The 19360-nt window shown below is 42.5% G+C and overlaps 2 protein-coding genes across 4 annotated transcripts in view; one reads left to right on the top strand and one right to left on the bottom strand.

Annotated features, from left to right (window-relative positions):
- The window catches only part of LOC116845487, a 159299-nt gene that overhangs the window by 53327 nt on the left and 86612 nt on the right, over window positions 1-19360 (top strand). For both annotated transcript variants that reach the window (XR_004378251.1, XR_004378250.1), the window contains exons 3-4: window positions 5879-5945; window positions 10205-10813. The gene's annotated coding sequence lies outside the window, so the exon portion shown is untranslated. The remainder of the gene's footprint in view (window positions 1-5878; window positions 5946-10204; window positions 10814-19360) is intronic.
- LOC116845482 overlaps window positions 1-19360 on the bottom strand; it is a 129281-nt gene that overhangs the window by 107149 nt on the left and 2772 nt on the right. The window lies entirely within an intron of this gene.

Here is a 19360-nt window from a genome sequence, read left to right as displayed (position 1 = left end):
AAATTGTGCTAACTTCGCGAACACGACACTTTCCCTTTAAAGTACAAGAAATAAGTAAATACCATTACTTTTAGCAAGAGTCTCCGTCAGTTCTGATCGAATTATATCAAAATGTTCAATTAAAAAAAAAGTTTCAACAACTACGCCTTTTTCATAAACTTCGAATACTACATTCAGCACGCGATTTCTGAGAAAATATCATGCAGACTATATCTAGACGGTTTATTGACAGTTCTCGTTAATTATAGCAGAGTTCAGCAGAGTCGTGCCAGCTTCACAGACGCTCACCGATAATAGTTCCCAGACAGGCAAGTGTACATAAATTTGGCAGCCACTTTACTAGTCGCGATCTATAAAGATTGTATTTTTCATGATCAATTCATATGACACTCACATTTATCATGCAGAATGACGAAACAGACAGAAATAAAAAAATACAAAAAGAACGATCAAAATTTCTTCAAAACGACACGTCATTCCTGCAAAATGTAATTGTAAATTTTAGTAAATTTAATGACTAATATAACCTAGTATATTTGCTCTGAAAATATGTTTGAAAAAATTGTAAAGTTCCCATCATCGATTATCTCACGTTGTGATAATCATGAAGGTCTATCTGGGTTCTTGTATATCCTAACTGGGACCTAGTCTCAGGAGGTCCAGCTGTTTGACGAACGACGTTCAGAGGTCGCGTCTTCTGAAGTACGATACTTTGGTGAACAATTAATTTCTGACGCGTCCAGATAAGATTTCCGATTGGACGATGTGAGTCGGTCGGTCGAACGAGCGGAGAAAAGCAAGCAGCCACGGACGACGAGGTGTAGAGTCTATAGTCGGGGGAAAGCGGACGCCTCTCTTCGGAACATGTAATGCGTAATAAATGATTTAAGAGTCAGTTTTTCTTAATGTTCGATGAACAAAGCTAGTCGCTGAAGGTATGTTTAGCAACACCTCCGCGCGCGATCGAGCGCGGATAACTCTCCTACGTTACTATCGAATTTGAAATGAGCGAACTGAATAGGCGGACGTTATCTCGATCGATTTCAATGAGAATACTTGGCGAGTGAATCACACTTGGCTCACACTTGGCTGTTTCGTAAAGTTTGCGGCGCGCGTTAAGTAGTCCCTTGGATGTTCGCATGCAAAACGCGCATCGCCCTCGTGCTGTCGGCGAACGCCGCACTTTCCCTCTTCAAGTATTCGCGTTTTCTCGCGACAGCGCCTTCGCGCCTTATGCTAATCGCGACGGGAAGTACATATTCACGCGCGGCGATTGTCTTTCGGTTTTCACTTACACTGAGAACAAAATGTTTGGTATTTATGGCTACGATCATATACGCGGAGAAAACAATACGTCGTTGGCCCACACATAAATCTGGTTATGCCAACCAGATTCAACAATGAAATACGGAGCAACTGATTATGTGGTTGCCGCAACCACAGAGCAATTGCTGAACTACTGGCGTTGCACGATATCTGCTTGCTCCAAGCAGAGTATATCCATGGTATTATATATAATGTCACTCCAACCGATTTCTGGTCGCCACAGAAAGATGGTTGTCAAATCATGCGCAATCATTACATTGATGCAGTTGATGCACCAAAGTAATTGAGAGACAGTCATATCAACCATAACATAGAAATAACCAAGGTAACAAGGTGTTGCTTACAACTAAATATTTCTGGTTACGTGCACCATATCTTCTTTCTCCCTTATAGATAAATAATTATGGTTAAGAAAATAATTTTTTAAATGAAATTTTATTATAATGTTAACAATAATATATAACCTTATCACTTTTTTCGTGTTGGAACAATCCAAAAATACGGTTGAGGCCGAAAATGACTATAACTTTCGTTGAATCAACCATTCTTTCTCCTCTCAGTGTACGGAAGCAATATATTCGGCCAATGAATTCTTGACAAATCACCGCGCGATTTATCACGGCGGACGATTAGCGCACAGTGGCAGCCGCGTTTTGCACCCGTTATCGATTTCCGGTGACTTTTTCGCGACAGCCGATGACGGCGTAGGAAATTGCCCCGAGTCATTTATCATCCACAAACTCGCGGATGCGCCGATGACTCGGCATAACTGCGCGAATACGTTTGGCTCGATATAATTTCACGTGGACGGAGATCAGTCCTGGCCGTTAATCCGCGCGGCACGGGAAGCGCGGTAATTGTCTTCGCGTAACGCCAAGCGACGCGACGCGTCGACGCGAGTCTTCATCTCACGACGAGATAATTATTATTTCAATATTCGCATCGTCAGAGATAAGTGCGGCGAACAGTGCGGCGAGATAGCGTCGTGTAACCACGAACTGTCGATAGCCGATTGCTGTCGTCCCGAACGCTTATCCGCGCGTAACTTCAACAACTTCAATGGCCGCGCCGCCTCGTCGCAAAAAGCTCGCTCGTGCTGAAACAGCGATAACCGGCCGATAATTGCGCGATACGCGGCTGCTAATTGTCGCGCGTGAAATTCCCGCCGGCTAATTTTGGAATCTAATCGGCTGATAGTGCACACCTCTCTCTCTCTCTCTCTCTTCGCGAGCCGGTCGCGTCGCGAGATAACGCGGCGCCTTCCGGCGCCTTTACTTCACTTCAGCCGGTCTTGGCGACAATCTCCTCGTGTTTGCCGCTCCGCGGATTTTACCGTTAATCGAGATAGCTCTCGTCGACACATTCGGGAAATATCTCACTTTGCTAGCTGGCGGTCTTTTAATCGCTCAGGCGTGTCGGCCCGATAACAGGCGAAATTGACCATCCTCCGTCGTGCCCGATGCATATCAAATCGCTTAGCGGTAAATCAAAAGTAACGTAATTACAGCATAATTATTATAGCAATCTGCGAGATATCTGGTCAGTGCAAACATCGCCATGATTACGCCAGTGATGGGCAATTTTGCTCGCGAAATCGTCACAACTCACTGATCGCGCGCGGCCGATTTTATCTCACGTTGACCTGCCGCGCTTCCAAGTTTCGCGACATCGCGTTTCTCGTATCGAGTCACTTAGCGGTAATTTCACACGTACGGCTATCCTCACGTGCGATAATCATATCGGCTCGAGATAAGCGGCCAATCAAGCAACTAGACACGCAAATATCTTTATTACGCCATTATCCGTTTTGCCATTCATACTTGCGACTTTTGGAATTTTGTTTCTCCACTTTGTGCGAACACATGGAGTGAAGATCAATCGCCGCGAGTTTGCAACTTTACACTTTACACTTTTATTCTCCGCGTGCATTAGCGTCCCCCTTCGAAAAAAAATTAAACCACCTTGATCCATTTATCCGACACATACACACGACATTTGAGACAAACGAGTATACATCAATATATGCGCTACCATGTGGCCTATTAAATGGCCGGCTATTAATGTTTCTTCGTCGTTAAGCTCATCTGTGTTATCCGCGTATAGGATATTTTAATTAAAAGCACCAAGCCAATCAACCGCGCAGCATGCTACGTATGTCATCAGCTAAGTGCTGTACGACTGCAGGGGTTCCAGAGTTTCGCTCTTATAATTATACGGAAAGACTCGCCCCTTTTTTTCTTTCAACCCTCATTCTTCCGCGTCTACTGGCCGTTTCTTCGGAGATGACGCAATCTATTTTTCCCTTCTTCTGCTCGAGTTATTTCCCGTTGCAAATATTTCAAATGAATATGAAATCGAGAACGTGCCCGAGTAGAAGATGACGGATATAATTTCCGACCGGAAAAAAAGGATCGTCCCGGTCGCGAGCGTCACGCACTCCACGTGCCTCCGACGTAGCTCGCGACGCAAGCTCGTAATTTCGTGGACTGGCTCTTCGTCTTGCGTGCCTTCTCTCATCGCGGAGAAGGCGCCGCAACGGGTTGGGCGAGCGGCGAAATTTATTGCGTATTAATTGCACGCGACCACGTCGTCGGTCATAATTACGTTCCGCGTCTCGGATCGGAGCAGGGACTGCTTGTAGTTTACGACCGTAACGAGGAAGTACGGGAGACACATGAGAGAGTGCAGTCTCCCCTTCCTCGTATCGACGGCCAGCACTTGAACCTGACCGAAACGGTGCTGTTGGAAAAAAAGGACTGCAACCGTTTCCAGATGTGACACCGACACGAGTGCATTGTACTGCAAATCGAGGCGTCACGGTCATTCGGATCTTCTTCAATGGGAAAACAAAGCAGAAGTAATATTATACTATTATAGAGTTTCTTGAAGGAAAAACGTACCTTCTTTTTGGTTTTCTTTCTCACTTCTGACTGCTGAATAGATCAGAATGAACGAAACGTTCGGACAGTTTCGCAGAAGTCCGTTTGGTGCTTACATTTTGCTCCTTTTTTTACTTTATTTTATTTTTACGACTGGGTGGGTTCCGCGCGCAACTGAGATCACTGAGTTAGCGTTTTTTTCTTTTTTTTTAATCAATTATGTGTCAAAGAGCCTTGATCGTTTAGTTTTGGATTCTCCTTTTCCTTGAAGGGAATTTTACTTCCGTTTAAAATCATTACGTCTGTAGACAACATATAAAAATTTTTGTCGATACATGTTAATTGACGTACCAGCTGACTGCGCGATTTCACGCGAGACAAGACACGACTTCAAATCGAAGTACGTACAGGAAATCGGCTGATTCGATACGCGATAATTGACAAGCAGACATTTTCCGTTCGATTCTCACGATTCGTTCTGCGATTTATCGCTGTGGAGATTTGCATACGAGCATACGATGCACGTGCGAAGGAATCGATTGAATGAAATTGATTTAGCGGTAGGTGTCGACTCTTTCTTTCTCTCTCTCCTTCTCCCCCTCTCTTTCTTTCTCCGTGGGCACCCCGTTAATCATCGGACTCATCGCGGCTTCTTAGAGGAGTCATTTGTTATCGTTATCCTTCGGCGTGTTACTAATGAAGTGGATAAACGCGCGAACCACGCCGCGTGAAAGTTCCCAGTGACAAACCCTTATTTTTCACAACTTCTTTGGACGGGGTTACTTGACGTTCTGATTATGTTCCTCGTGTGTGGAAATTACTCGTGGCGTGCTTGCTGCTAATGCAATATCTCTGCCAGATCTGTCTGTCTTGTTCTTGAAGGAAATTCCTAATTTGACTAATACACACAGACGTACCGGTCGCACCTCTCGCGCGCAGAAATTACGTATTATTACGTATTATGTCGTTTACGTTAATGCAATGTCCATCATGTCTTATCCTGCTGTATTCTTGCGCGTTGTTCCCGGAGTAAATATTCCACTCGACCAGCTTTGTTCGATTACTTGCATAATCAGTCACAGAGATCATATTCCCACATCAAAATTTAATTTTTTTTAGATCTATAATTATTTTCTAATTATCCTATATTCCGTAGAATCTCTTTCGCGCGTATCTCATAATATTCTTTCAACATCTACACACATTTCCCAGCGCGTATTAATCTCATTAAATGCCAGGTTGACAATTATTGCGTACTGAAAAATGACCAAAGGGCGGATGAAGAAACTAAAAATGAGACACAAAAGAATGCGAAATAGCTATTATAAATTTGGACACGTTTCTCTGCTGACTGATTAATCGAATGCGGGACGGGCGATAAGGTGCAACATTGAGTCGCCATCGCACGGGCTATGATTTTCCGCGTGATATCACTTCAAAGACACGTTGATTAAGATGAACACGGAGGAGAGAAGATGTTAGCCCTTCTTCTTGTGTTCCTTCTTGCCGATCGTAAACCTGCGCGAAGGATGTTCGCGCGTCATCGAGGCAAAGTTGCAAATTCGCATCGGCGAGACGCGACCAGAAATAATTGCATCGTGCCAATTGAAGATGTTATCTCTAGCGACTATTTCGATAATTACTAACCAGAGAATTTTCTCCTTCTTTTCAAGGTGCGGATTCAATCGGGCTGGTATTCAGGACAACAGTCGAGCGCAATCTGAGCTGAAAGGGGATGGGGTGAGTGATGCACAATTTGGTAGCTAACGACACAGCATCAGTCGCTTAGCTTCGGGTTTAACGAAACTTTTTGTTTTTCTTATCCGTCGCGACATTAATAAAGCGATACGTGCACGCATATCGTGCAAGTTTTACGACATGGTCAGGAAAAGACGCCATGTGCCGCTTTATCGAGGCGCGGAATTTATCCGTCGCGTCACTCGCGTCAAGTTCGTAAAACAGGTGAAAGCTCTCGCGCGACGCAAATTGGAGGTAATGTGGACGCGTAATTGACGAGATACGGCGACTTTAATGCGCTATGCGCGCTTACGTGGACGAGCTATTTTGATATTTACGTTCCGCGTGCACGTAGCTAATCGAGTGCAACGGGAATCGCGCCGGCGTGGATTGACAGCGGCGACGAAGTCAGTCAGAAATGACTTTTTTACGAGTATTTGCAGCTGTCGACAGCCGTGAGATAGGCAATAATCGATGGAGCGAGACGCTCTTGACCCATTTAATATACGACGCATATATGAGAGAAAAACGTCGTGTGTTTAACAGTATCTCCTTAGTGGCCAGCTGATCCTTCCCCAACGATCGTACGATTCGTCGAACAATGGAAACGTGAAACTTTTCACGTGAAAATACTTCGTTTTCACATTATTCATCTTAGGGCTGAAGTTATATGATCGTCACTCAAGAATCGCCTGACGACACGCGTGTCTAGCTGAGTCGAATTACATTCGTGTAACGTTCTTCCGGCGGTGAATCGCTCGTTATGAAAACCCGCTTCCGTCGGGTCACAAAAAACACATGTTATGCGCTACACCACCATAGTCATTTATGTTTGTTTGTCACGCGCAATTTGCGCGAGTAGACCTGACATTCCGCAAAGCGCGTGCAACCTGACGAAATATTAGCACGGTGTACGTATATCAGAAAATGCGTGTTGCACACAGTACGGATACTGGGTGTCGGATACTTATATATAGCATTAAATTTGTGCAAGTAGAAGAACTCGTCGAACTGAGGAGTCCTTTTGCGTTTTGCAAACAGCCACAATAATTTTTGAGATATTAATTAAAGTAAATTGAGGCAAGTGAGTACGCGTGTTGCGGTGAAGCAGCTCTGCAGGGCAGTCTAAAGTTCACTTCAGACTGCCCCATTTGTCAATTTTCTTTGATCGTTATCTCAAGAATGATCGTGATTGAGTGTTTGCAAAATGATAGAAGATCTTACTGTTCAGTCCAACAAGTTCCGCTTGTATGCGAGCGTGACACTTCAGTCCAGACACCCTATACATGCCGGAATCCAGTAGCGGGCGGAAAGTTCATAGGCGTGTCCGTAGTCATCAATCAGGAGGTGAGAGACTTTACACGATAGAGAAAACCGCACGCTCCCGTGTCGTGGCACTTGTCAGCCGGTGAAAGTCAACCGTCTGGCTGAATCAATATCGGGGTAAAAAGTGCCAACGGCATCGACACGTGAAAAAGCGCCGCTACATATGTGTAAACAGCGCGCGGTAGCAAGAGAGGCGCGGTACTTCTGCGGCCGCACTCGCGTAGATAACGACGATGCCGATGACAAGGCTTATCAGCTGAATATTGAATACACAGCCACGTGCCGGCATGCTGTGATATCGAAAAGGTTGGCCGAATAACCCACGACGAAAGTCGGCTGCAACGCGATAAGCAATGACAAATTGGACGTGTTGTTATAAACCAGGGTAGGTCCGAATACGCGATCAGCCGTGCCTTATCGAGCTATCGAACACAAACAGCAGTCTATTATTCGATAAGTTTAAAGTATATCGTTTTTAGAAATTTTCGAAAAATGTTTGGCATACAGTTGAATGAAGAGAAGTATAATATAAAGCAAGTAGGAGCCGTGCGCTGGATATTAGTGCGAATAATTAAATTATAGGAGAGTAATATTATTTGACGGTGTAAACGCAAACGCTGAGCATCTTTTGGTCTGTAGAACGCACGCGGTGAATCGGAATCTTCCACGTCACACTCGACCCTGAACCCCAATTATTATATTTCAATTAATTTCCCCCTTTTTAAGATCTCAGTTGCGCTTTTGTACAATTTCTATTAATCACTTTGTGTGATTCCTATTAAAGGGAAAAATTAATTAATAATTGTCAAACAACATGACCCTCTCACAATTTAATTATTCGTACGGATATCCAGCGGACTAGCTTTATATTTTTCTTAATTTAGTTATTTTTTAAAAAAGGTTTTAGGGAGCTATCTTCTCTTATACAGGAATTGTTTGTCGCGACTTTTTGATTCGTGATATTCGGATGATTAATTCTCAAAACTATATTTCTCTTAACCGGAGCTGTCATTTACGATCAATGGAAGAACACGATTTTGTCGTTTGTTTACGCTTCTGGAATTTGAATATTTGATTCACTAGCTAGATGCAAATAAAATCTTATTTAGTGTACATCTATAGCCGGCACAATCGGTTGTGGTAAACAATGTAATTGCTCGATCTAATCTTTAGATCCATCAAGCGGACGATGACCTAGTTCCGTCTCTAACTGTCCGATAGACAGTGTCTCATACGACACGCACAGCACACTAGCACGCTCAAATTTACATTATGTAAACACCGTCTATGTCGCGCGGGCGTATCGTATAATTCACGCTGAGAAACTTCACTCGCGGAAATAGATATCACACAACTGTTGCGTCACTCGACATTACGTGATAACGCGATCTCAGCGTATCGCAAACAAAAATTATAGGACGTAACAGCGTTCGGGACACGCCGCGAGAGATTTTCACGTATGACACTTTAATGCGGCTGTTTAATGCTTCGTTTTGTCAGACCATGCTGATGAAATCTTCACAGCGCGAGAGCGCGAGATCGTTACGTCGCACGCGACGGTAATTCGGGAAAAAAACAAGATTACCAAGGATCAATTTGGGGAAGAGCGGTCGTAAAGAATTCGCAACGACATGATACATGCGTGATACATGTGTACCCATTTGATTTATACGCGGCGCTCGGGGCTGGTTGGCCGTGCTTCCCGACCCAGGCGCATTTTTCAACCCGCTACGAACGACCGCGGCGTCCATTCATAAGCAGGTGTGTCGCCATTTCTGTCCCGATATCGCGATTTAAGACTCAGGCAATTGACCTCGTGCATCCTCGTCTGTCGCGGGAAGGATTTAGAGTCGGGACGCCGCAGACATTAAGTGGCTCCCTTTTGCGTGCGCGGATCGTACGCGCGTCTTGCTCCGCTGGGCTGTCGGCTTTCGTGCTGCCTTATTAATAGTTTCGCTACACCTTTTGCTCTTGGACGACCCCTCAGGCCCCTGTCTAGTCGACGGCTTCGGCTTGACCACCCGCGATACGTCGGCGAGTCGCGGGGGACTATAAAAGGGCTCGCGATAGCTGGCGTAGTAAACTTCTAATAGGGGGAGCCCGGAGATTGAATCCCGCTTCGGAGGTCCCTCACACTCTTTCTCGAGACTTTGTTGGAAATTGCCGATGAGAACGATGGGATACACCGCGATAGAGCCGGGATTACCCGGACATACGAAAGGGTTTTGCGAAGTATTACGGTGCATAACGGGTTATTCGCGGCCTTTCGCGAAAGTTGTATCGTAAATATCGTGAGTTATGCAACTTTGTGTGCAATTTTATGCGTTTAGCTAAGTCGAAGTTGGCTTCTACATTAACTCGGTAGGTTGGAGCTTGAAGGATCTTGATAGAGTAATTTTGAGATTGAAAATCATACGTTATCTATATCATACGTTATATATCATATTTAGTGCTATAGATGGTTATTCTCTTTGTGTTGAAGCTTTGAAAGAAAGTTTTGTTTTAAATTTAATGTTCGAGTGATAATAATGTTCTACTTACATTTCATATTTTCTTAGTTTCAGTGAGTACGCTGAAAATTTAATTGTGTTATTTTGGCGGAATCTCTTTTTACATATTCCTCACCGTTTCTTACCGTTTAGACCTATTAAATTCTAATTTACATCTCTTAAACCTATTAAATGACGTAACTTACAACCGCAAAAAACATGTAAAAAGAGTGTCAGCCAAACTGCAGTTTATGCGTTCAAAAATAGCATACTAGAATTTGCAGTGCAATCCTAGTGCAGTGTATTAATTGCATAAGTTACGCGACTGCAGATAGAATACAATGCGATAAACATATATTAAACAATTAATGTGAGTAAATAGTAGAATTAATGGGTAATTAAATCAATACATCTATTTTACTCCCAGTCTTTTTTATTTTTTTACAGCGGATGGAAATTTCGAAATAATGAAGAGAAAGGAACTACACAGCAATTGCGCGTGCACAGTAATAACGTCAACAGAGATTTAAATTTAAATTTAATAACAATCTCTTAAATGGAAGTGAAAAAGAGAGAAGAAAAAACATTGAACAATTTCAAACGGAACTTGCGAAATGAGAACGTTGATTGTGATTTCTCTCGGCCCGATCGCCGACATTGTTTACATGTCACTGACTGGGGTGAGCAACGACGGTTGACGGCTGAGAGAAGATGCCTCGCCGATTGTTTTGGTACTCTGTCGCGTGTCGCGCATCTCTCCGTGACCGAGTCATTACGTTTCGAGTCGCGACTGCTGACGTACACACCGCGGAGCACGTGTGTCGATACGTTCATTATCATTCCCGTTGACTCTTAAAACATTTAATCGTGTTCTTGTTGGCATCGCGCTCATTAACACGCGTTTCTCCGATCGAATCGTATCTACGCGAGTGTCAGTGCCAGTGTCAGTGCCAGTGTCAGTGCCACGTCGGAGCAGCCGGAGCAGAACAGCGGATTGGAAAGCCAGGACACGGAGGATGCAGAACGGGTGCAACGATACGTCACGTATATTTCCAGGTGTGCCAAATCATTTATTATATCAGAGATTTCTGGTCGTAACGGACGAACTTACCGAGAATAAAAAAATACTCGAGTCGAAATTTAGGCCGGCATTCATACTCCGCACGTCATTATTTGACAAACAATTATAACTCAACAATTGTAGCTTCATTTATTTCTGATTATTTGTCAACTTGCATCTGTATTTATTATATTATTTGATACAAGAAACATTGATCCAAACAGCAGAATAACGGGCTGTGAATACGATTCTATCACTATGTTCTTTCAATTAAAAACCCGAAATAATTTACAACTATAAATACCGGTCTTAAAAACAAATGTCAATCTCATAATTATTGATTTTTATGTCTAATAATGCTCCTTGGATCGCGCATGTGCAATGTAGATGTAGTTTACATCTACGTTTTGCTCTTTTTATCAATTGTTTTGGTATTCTTTCGTGCTTTGTTTATACTTATTGAAAATCTTGCTACGAAATCTAAATATAAATCTCTATCGATAAACAGCATTATTGGACACATAACTATTATCTTTGCTTTTATAGTTTTTTATCAGCTCTTTTAAGAACTTCAGGTTTCCTCGGGACTTCCAGCGCCTTAGGAAAGAAAAGAAATTATGAGAATAAAAATTTATTGTTTCTTTTATATTCATCTTTCCCATTTGTCTTCTTTTATCAAATTTATTTAATATTCGATTTTTATATTTTTACATACTCTATTTGCAATTGAGTAACTTACATAATTAATATCTTTGAAATTAAATTAGAAATAAAGATTATAGATGAATAGATGAAGATGAAGATGTTTATAGGTAAATAGATGAAGATGATAGATGAAGAATATAGATAGAACAATAAAGATAATCGAATATTATTCTGAAATGTATTTTTCTCCAACATGGAGAAAAAGCGAAGTTATAGATCTTAAGATAAGGCGATGTTTTGTATAGTGTTATATTTGCCGATTCTCCATTGGTCCTTCAAGTTTGACAGAATTTGCAGGATTAATGTGGAACCAAAATTTCGACTCGGGTAAATGGTTCTTGAAACATCTCGTATATTCTAAATGCGCGCAGATACATCACAGTAATTAGGCTCCATTATAGAGCAGAATATTTCTTCGAGTTCGGGATTGATGTTTCAAGTCAGTCAACAGCATCTACTCGTGTTAATTGACGTTGGCGTTGCGAAGTCACGTACTTTCTCTTTGCCCGATGGTATTTCCCCTCAACGGGGGTGGCAGTTTTCCGGCTGTGAACCGGGAAAGATCGCCAACTCTCTCGTCTTCAGTTGACTCAGATCATTATCTCAAACCTATTATTGTCCAAGAGAACTCAAGTAAGAAGTGAATCACCAGACATGACGATATTTGAGATCTTATTAGCGACATCGATGAAAATTGGAGACGGTCGATTGGAGCGGTGTGTTATCACTTCTAATAATAATGCTTCGCGTGCCACTCGGAAGTCAAATACCTCGTGGTTGCATAACAATATCACAAGGAGTGCGTGCCAAGCTTCGTCTGGTCATGCCTACACCGACAAAAATAAAAGCCGTTAGTTACGATGTGAGCGAACGACGTCGTAATACGATCGCACGCTTTTGTCTTGCTAAATCAATTAATAAACAGCCGATCGATTGTTCATAGTTACTTCAAATTTATTTCATGCATTTTTCATCAATTTTGCTTTACAACGCGTCGTCATATTCACACAATTATACACAATATATCTCCGAACAATTTGGACATTGTAACATCAGTCAAGCGTAAAATCTGATACATGCGATTTCGGGGAGATTTCAGGTCGAGATCGATTTCCAAAAAATTCTGAGAGAATCGAGATTTTCGACTTAGACACGACAAAGTATCTCGACAGTGCCGGTATTCGCAAACGACTCGCAGAGTCACGAGGACGAAAATAAGACGCGGCGCGATGGAGTGGCTTCGCGTTGAAACTCGTCACTGTCTCCACGTATTCATCACCAAGTAGTTCCGACCGCGTTAATTCAGACGATAACTCAGAATTTGGCCGGATCGACCGCGGGATTCGCACTCCTTAAGTTGTCGTCGTCGGCGCAGCACGACTAATCAGAGCTTAAAGTCTCGGTCATTAATTATTATTTACGACCTTAAGTCGCGCTGGAGGGGGGAGGGGAGCGTCGTTGATCATGTGTGATTATCGTTCTCTGCGATTCCATCATGGATTTCGTGAAATTTCAGGATGAATCATGCGGTCTTCAACCGGTTACGCGCTCGTCGTTTGCGAATGACAAATGCATGGAAAAAAGTTGTGTAACTAACTCCGCTAATGTAATTGAATTTTCTGTTATCTATACAAAAAAAAAAGAATAGTTGTGTTAACCAGAAAATAGTAAAATATGACATACATATTTGGAAAATATAATAATGGATAATAATGGATAATAGTATAATTTTCTTTTTTGGCTTCAGTAAGCAATTCTTAGTTACGCTAACATATGTGACATCATATATATTAGCAATGCGATTTGTTGCCTGAAAAAAATGTATTTTTGCATTCAGAATTGCAACCAAGAATTGATTTTTGAAGAAAAGAGAAAAACTATGCTATATTTTACTATTTTTTCTGCCATATTTCTGTCATATTTTACTATTTTAACATTTTTTCTGGTTGACCTAACCATTTTTTTCTTTTCCGTGTAAAGGGACTCGGGGACAAAAACTCGGTTATAAGAACAGGAAGACTCCTGTAGGAAGTTCCTAGTCAGCTCTTTATTATCTCGAGCCGAGTTTCGCAGCAACTGAATGTTGAGATGAATGTTGTCGGTCACAGTAACAGAGATGTTATTTTTCATCGGCAAATTTCTCATCTAGTTCTCATTCGATTACATGAACTGAAATTTATTTTTCTTGTACAGCTCTATGACGTCATACGCAAGTATTCTTGCGCAAGTGCTAAATTATTTTCTTATCTCTTTTCTTGTGTGTTTTCTTTTTTTTTAGCAATCGTGTCTGTTTAATTGCGGAAGTGCGCTAACGTTAACGGGCGGAAGAACGCGGTATCGTACGATGCAACACGCACAAAAGACACGCGCTCACGCACGGAATGTAATAATTGCTTAATGACACCGTGGAAATTTATAATTTACATTAGGAAGCGGCGAAAAAGTTGGCACACCTTCCTAGTCATTACAAGCTCGTTAACAGTCAAGCGGGCACGGCGTTTTCCCATAAAGTTAACTCGAGCGTGCCGGGAGGTCTGAGAGGTCCATGAAATTAACCCCATCGCGGAGGGGTTAATTCAATTCTATAAATCCTCCCCAATTTTTGCCGAGATCCTCGAACGTTGTTACAGGCACGATTGATACACGACAATATTAATCTTTGTTTCTCGAAGCCGAGGAAAACACAGAGAGTGAAAACGTCATTCACACTGTAAACTCGCGTCTTTCGAAAGCAACTTGCCCATTTCGCGACATGTTCCTCCTTTCGATTATCCCGACAAGAACGCATATTCGACTCGTAGTCTTTACATTCTACAGGTCGATATCACCGTACCGGTGATATGTGGACGAAAACACTCATGTGAGACCGTGCGCGAGGAAGAAGAAAAGAAAGAAAGAGAAAAAGAACTGTTCGATTAGTCAGCAACTCGTCGGCGATCGTTTGATCGTGGATACTATCGACCTGTGTGTGCGCGTTAACATTCTTAGGCGAAGTGCCCCGCGTAAGGAAGACGAACGAATCCAGAAACGAGATTCTACCGGTTGAATTCCTCGATGATTGATCCGCCGCGGTAGCCTGACGTCGCGCGATTGCACGGGATGTTTAACTTCAATTACCCGAGCCTGGGATTAAAGTGGTCGTAGCTATTACCGAGGGCGTCCGTCGTCATCGGTATCACGTTTGGGTGGCTTCCAAGCCGGGGAAAACACCACCGGACATTCGCGCCACTCGTTCTCGTCCTCGGCGGCGACGGCGGCGGCGAGTCGGGCACTTTACGCGCGCAAGGTTGTACGCGCATGTACGTGCCGTATTCACGCATTCGCGCAGCCGCGTGCATTACGCAAAAGAAAGCAATTAGGCGGCAACAGTGGACGTGCGGCGGAAATAGATGGTTCATTGATTTCCCCGACGGGGCACGCACCGAACGCGCTGCTCAGCGAAATAAGGTGCCTGTTAGGGCAGCCGGTCGTCGCTTACGCGATTTATGTGAACGGCGATCGCCGATTTCGCGCGCACGCGTTGATAATTATGGTGAACTGAAACGCATCGCCGATATAGCGACATCGTGTACGTTCCACGCGCGAAGTCTCTCTCTTCCTCTTCTTTTTGCTCCTCGGCATTCCGTGCGAGAATACGGCGGACTTCACGGCGGTACTTCGATCGCGCCTCGTAAATTCCAGCGACGGTCTCGATGACAGTCGATAGCCCGACGACAGTATGCGATGGCTGATGGATGAATGTTAACCGAGTCCGTTGTGTTCCGCTGCCCAGATTTTATTATTATAATTATAATTGCCCCGAATGATGTATATATTCGATCGTCGGGAGCTTGCTTTTAATTACACGTGAACGGTGCAAAAAGAGATACACATGTCGCTCATGCTTTCAATTATGCACGAACAGGTTACCGTGAACCGGTTGAATTTTTCTTTTGTCTCAGCTGAAATGTGTCTTTGTCGCACGGAGAAAGCAAGCGCATTAGTAGCGATACACAAATGGATGCGGCGAATGTATAAATCGGTTTAGTAGCCGATTTTGCAATAACACGATTAGAAATTTGTCCTATGTTCCTCACCAGGTTAATTCCAATCGGTTATCGGTTTGTGCGAAATAATGTTGTTGGATCCTAATTATTAATAATCATTATTATTAAAGTTCTGATTATCACGCTGCGTTATATGACTTATCACACTCAACGAACAGAACTCTAGTGATAAAGTGCTATTTCCTGTAATCCCATATATTTAAGCAAGAACTTTTACTGAGAGAGCATCCTGTTTTAACGGAGTGGGCTGTTAGTCAAATATCTACTATTGATATATCTACTATTGATATATCTACTAGAAATATATATCTACTAGATATTGTTCAAACTTTTTTCCTCTGAAATCAAGAGAAATGCTACTTGAAATAGAATGCCTTCTTTTATCCTGTGATTCGATAAACAAGGCTTGTAGATAAAAGACAAAATTTCTCGAACATTAAAAATCTTGTGCTTGGAACAACATATTTTCTTTTAGTTTCAAGAACATCCTTTTGTAAGAAGAGCGACATATACAAAAGATAAAATTCTCTGAGATTCAGAGAGGATTCCATTAAGGATAAGATTATATATTTTTTTTAGTGCAGAACCCGATAACATGACTTTTTATAGATCTAATAACCGATTAGGATGAACCTGATTATATGATAAATTTCTAGTCGGAAATATGGCCAATTTGGTATTATTCGAACCGCATTGTTTAAGACTCAGGATTCATATAGTTTCTGTTCTTTACTTGCTACTCTGTGCAAATCAAGTACTATGTTATTCGATACTTTGTAGTTTTCCCCTGCGTGGGACGATGTTGCAAAGACGCGTAAATGATGCGGAACGATCTCTAAACAAAAACGAAGGAAAAATCGCTAACGCGCCGCCGTTACATCGGCTGGATTGCGCAAAAATACGAGCGAACCTTAGCAATCCCTGTGTCGCGCGCAATTTACGGCGCATCTGTAATGCAATCGCGGTTTTTGCATCAACTTCCGCGTATAATATCGGGAAATTAAGATATTCAATTTCCGATTTTTGCAGCGAGGTTAGGGCTCTTTTTGCCGTTGGGGCTACAATTATCACAGCTGAGGCGAACGCTAATTTTGTCCTCGATTAATGATCACATGCCTCGCATTCGTTATTGTAATACCGGTTCTGCGAGAGTAAGTTCTTAGCACGTAATCCGAGGATGTCGCGTTCGCGATGATCGCTCGACTCGCTCGTGATATTCGAAACCCGGAATCCGCGGAATGAAAGGAAAATTAATCCGTTAAATTCACACACGATTTAGCCGAGATTCAGGAGGCGATTAAATCGCCGTGATGGTCTTCTTCGCTTACATCGTAGCGCAGAGCGCGTAGTGGTGAACCCGCGATGAGACAGGTACATTAAAGTTTTCCCATCAGCGAATTTTAGCTAAAGTTTCATTCAGCTTTAGACACAGTCGCCATCGCTTAACCCAATTTCATCGTCTCGGAGCAAACAAGCGCAGGAATGCAAATAGGATGGCACTTCTTAAGTGAAGTTCCGATCGCTGAGCGGACCGACCGCGGTTTCAGTAAAGGTCAGCGTGATCTACTTACTGTCTCGGATTAGCTCTCTTCTTTCTTTCTTTCTGTCTCTTTCGCTCGAGCCGATTTAATCGTTCCTTCTGTCTCATTTGCATCCTTTCGTCACCGAATTACTCAATCGGATCGCTGCCATAGAAAGCGCGGCTCCTCTGTTCTTTTCTTCTTGAGGATCTTCCTCTCGCCGATATCGCCGAGGAATGTTTCGAGAGCACAAAAGCGACAAAGCTGTTCTATCAACGACTGATTAGAGCGCTGTTTATCGAGAGGATAACACAGGGAGAGCGTTAGAGCTGATAGTTTGGCCTCGGGTCGCAGGCCTAACGATGACCGAAATCGATCGGCCGAGGTCTGCCTTTACCAAATCTTTCCTGCGCGAAAGACGCGTGACGTGCGATCGGCATTCTCTTCGTCGGATAAGGTCATCGTCGCACGCGATAAAAAGACTAATTAGAACGCGCTGGTGAAGTCGAATGGCCGAGGATCTCTCTCTCTCTCTCTCTCTCTCTCTCTCTCTCTCTCTCTCTCTCTCTCCCCCTCCCTCCCTCTCTCAATATCGACCGGACTAGATATCTTGAATGAAATACATCGGGCGTGCCGTGGAATCAACGTCAGAGTCGGCGCGCTCAGTTCAAGGGTAACGCTCGATTACACGTTCATTAATCACACACAGGCGGCACGAGTCGCTCGGGCACGGCTCGGATTGAAACTCTATATCCGTCGGGGAGCCGCAAGCGATTTTAGAAAAATCGACCGTCGACAGGTGTCGACTCGAATTAAATACTTGAACGGCGGGGAGAGATCGCAAAGAGCACGCTTTCGTGTCGCCGTTAACGCATCGCGGACGAATCGACAACTCGAGCAGACGAGAGAGTTTCGCGCCTTTAGGGTTTACTTTGCTTGTATACGGAGAGAATTTGTGGAATTTTGTAGCTGAAAAATATCGACATTCGGCTGTTTCTTTTCGCGTTTTATGTATGTCATGTATTTTAGAAACTGAAATGTGCTATTAAAAGGTTTCTATGCTTCTAACGCGATTTACTGTGCTCTTTGGCAAGACAGACCTTATTCTGGCAGTCTATTCCTATACTACTAGAAAATTGAGAAGAACGTATATGAAGAAAAAGAAAAGTATACAATATTCTCCTCGCGCAAGTGTAACGAAACACTGTTAGAAGCACTGTTGATTACGAGTAATAAATCAATCATTCGTTCTTGGGATAATTTTGCAAAGTAGCATTCTTTAAAAAATCAGCATACGATATGCTAGAATATTAGTTTACTCTTAGTAATAATTCGACTTTGGTCAAAGGATTATTTTATTCTTAGAAATGAATGTAATATATTTCGTTGATTGAATTTTTAATTTTTAGTTAGACACAATAGAGGTTCCTATTCGCTATCCCATTCACAAGGGAAGGCGAGATTTAATTTAAGAAATTGTGTGAAATAGGGCTAAATATACGTCGATATTATTAACTGTCCAAAGATGAAGGGAAGCGCTAAATTTGACACCGCAATAAAGTCGGCGCGATCTTGACAACGTCGCATAATCGACACGTACGTCCGTCGAAAATAAACCCATTAGACGAATCTAACAGCATTCTAATGCCAAATGAAATTTGAACCGAATTTTCTGACGCGTCTCGCTGTTGCATAAAACCGTTCAGAAGAACTAAGCAGTCAAGAAATTGAACACACTTTATATTCGTCAATTTCGCGATGCAAGTAGTGTATAGCAATTACTAATACACGCTATTGGAGCAACGGTAGATTGAATCGCAAAGCTAATAATATTTTTGTCAATTCAGTTTTCGCAACAAATTGTTGCAGATATTATCTCAATCTTGTCAGACTTTGGAAATTTAAGCAAGCAAAATCTCACGGAAAAGAAATTGATTGAGATACTAATGATTGAGGCTTAGTCTATAATATATAGAGTAAGTTTGGTGTAAGAAGTAAAAGTAGGAATAAGAAATAAAAATAATTTATTTCGTTTACGCCTATACACACACACTCTAACTCCCTGGAAGTATTTCATTTAAAACAAAAACTTCTGATGTAAGAAAGTTAAAGTACAAGCAGGTATATGAACAAAATAAATGATTTTTATTTCTTACTCCTACTCTTGCTTCTTATATCAAGCTTAGTCCGCATATTGTAGACCAAGCCTGAGATATTTCTCCAAAGTGAATTTAATATTTCTCAGACAGGAGTCGAGCGAGAATCGTGCCCT

The sequence above is a fragment of the Odontomachus brunneus genome, unplaced genomic scaffold, assembly GCF_010583005.1.
Source record: "Odontomachus brunneus isolate Ranch 3 - 2012 unplaced genomic scaffold, Obru_v1 Obru_scaffold_052, whole genome shotgun sequence".
NCBI lineage: Eukaryota > Metazoa > Arthropoda > Insecta > Hymenoptera > Formicidae > Odontomachus > Odontomachus brunneus.
The sequence above is the reverse complement of the archived record's forward strand: the minus strand, read 5'-3'. Positions and strand labels throughout refer to the sequence as shown.